Consider the following 2,537-nt stretch of genomic DNA (forward strand, 5'->3'; position numbering starts at 1 on the left):
CTATATTATTTTCCGACTTTTCCAACGATTATCGACACTACTGTGTGCCGGAAATAGCCGTTCCCTAACGGGTACTTTACGCGGATTCGCGTTAGTGTGCCAGGCCTGGACTTTTAGCGTGCACCGAATTAAATAATGACCAAGTTTGTCAATAACAAAGTCAAATATTTAATAAATAATTCTAATAATAACTATTTACAAAATTTAGTAAAAATCAAACAACAATTTATTCAATGAAAATCAATAAGAATCAACCCGACAAAACTCAAATCAATCTAGTTTCTAACTTAAATCTATTCCCCTTTGGAATTCGACAAAATTCAAAGACTTAACTTATATACAATAATTCATATGAATTAAAGATCCTAATCGTCACCTCAATATACTGGGAACCTATTTCCTCAACTCTCAAGACTTTCTCTATTCGTCGATCCACAAATCGAATAACTTCAAAATCGCCTTGGAACTATTTGATCCTATCGGACACCTCTCTTGTTCACTGCTATGAGGCTCATCAAGCTCGTTGCTAACTGGAGTTCATCTCGTCTGTCTTCACTTGACGTTCGGTTTTTATACTGTGAGGTGACGTCACAATTCTGACTGCGATCACTCCCCTCATTTACATATCAGGACAGTCCAAATGTTCGTGCGCATTAGTAGCATGTATGGGTTTCGCGATTACTCATTACCAGATCGATAAGATTCCGAACTTGTTGAAACTTGTCATCGTTTGACCGTTGTATTCGTCAGTTTGTCACCAAATTTCGTAAAGATCAGACGCATATTAGTACCGATAAAAAATGAATATCGATAACGCATATAAACGTGCTGTGTTATATTTTTTCTTTTTGAGTGGTGAAACTGCCAGATCTGCAGCAATAAAAATTAATAGTGTACATGGTGCACATACTATTAGTATGAGGACTGCCCAGAAATGGTTCAAAAAATTTAAACTTGGAAAAAGCAACATTAATGATGAACCCCGTTCAGGATGTCCTGTCGATTTTGATAATGACATTCTTAAAAATTTTGTGGAGTCAGAGCCACATTTAACAGTGGATCAGATCGCAGAAAAGATGCATTCATCTCATGGGATAGTCTTTCACCATTTAAAGGAGATTGGAAAAGTATCCAAGCTTGGAAAGTGGGTACCACACGAGCTGTCCGAAGCCAATTGCCAGCAGCGATTAAACATCTGCATTTCTCTTCTATCGCGCTTTGAAAGAGAGCCATTTTTAGACTGTTTGGTAACAAGTGACGAAAAATGGGTTATTTATGATAACATCACCAGAAAAAGACAGTGGACAGCCAATTCCAACACCAAAGGCGTCTTTACATCCCAAAAAGGTTCTGCTAAGTGTGTGGTGGGATATGTATGATGTCATTTATTATGAATTGTTAGAACCAAATAAAACCATTAATGCAGATGTATACAGTGAACAACTTTGCCGTTTAAATTCAGAATTGATTAAAAAACGCCCGTGATTGGTGAATATGAAGAAAGTGTTGTTCCACCATGATAACGCTAGACTGCATACGGCTCGAAAAACGCTGCAAAAAATTAATGAACTGAATTGGGAGCTTTTGCCGCATCCTGCATACTCCCCGGATATTGCCCCAAGTGATTTTCAGTTATTTCGTGCCTTACAAAATTTTTGCCAAGGCAAAAAGTTCAATTCTAAACGGATATACAAAATGAACTCAGAAGTTTTTTGCTTCAAAACCAGAATCTTTTTACACCAACGAAATAAAAACGCTACCAGAAAGATGGCGAGATATTGTAGATAGCAAAGGAAAATATATCATAGATTAAAATGTTAAATTTTGTTTTATTTACACCATTTAAAAATTTCGCCAAAATGTGCACAAACTTTTGGACTGACCTGATACTTATTCGCTAACAATAAACTTTTCTATTTGTCTGGCAACCTATTTTCCGATAATACTTGCTAACCTTTTACATTATTCTTTTTGACAATTTTCGGGATGTTTTATTCTTTTAAGGCTTAGCGAATTTAAGTTGTGCTTGTGGGGTCTTCTCCCCCCCTTTTTCTCGGTGTGGACTTACTTTTTTCCGCTCAGGAACGCAAGTGTGCGTGAGTTTTTTCTACGGCGCTTCTCTCTCATTGATGAGTTGGTTTCTCTTCTATTTTTAAGTTTCTAAGGTGAGGAAACCTTCGTCCTAACAAAACATAAGCCCCAAACAAAATATAATAAAAAGCAAAAATAAATAAAAATAATGCTCGGACTTGGTTCCTTACAGTCTGTATGCTGTCATGTTTGTTTCGAGTCTTGTGATGGTGTAGTAAGTACGGATGATAAACTCATTCATTTCTGATATCCATTTCAACCGTTGGCGTGGTTTTCCAGCCTTTGTGGTCTGTGGATGCATTGCCACAGAAACACCAAGGCTAGGTTGATTCCTCACATCTGTTGAGGGCATTGCAGTAGCCATGCTTGGGCCGGCGCTGCTTTCGCCACCGGTAACCAAGGGAGACTGGAGCCTATTTTTCGAACGTGAGCCTCTGCCTAACCCA

The 2,537-nt window shown here is 37.9% G+C and overlaps 1 protein-coding gene across 2 annotated transcripts in view; it reads right to left on the bottom strand.

The window, feature by feature from the left end:
* LOC111628742 (alpha-mannosidase 2C1-like) overlaps nt 1-2,537 on the bottom strand; it is a 36,217-nt gene that overhangs the window by 32,199 nt on the left and 1,481 nt on the right. The gene's annotated exons all lie outside the window — the stretch shown is intronic.

Source organism: Centruroides sculpturatus, unplaced genomic scaffold, assembly GCF_000671375.1.
Source record: "Centruroides sculpturatus isolate CEXI.00-Female unplaced genomic scaffold, Cexi_2.0 scaffold453, whole genome shotgun sequence".
Taxonomy (NCBI): Eukaryota; Metazoa; Arthropoda; class Arachnida; order Scorpiones; family Buthidae; genus Centruroides; species Centruroides sculpturatus.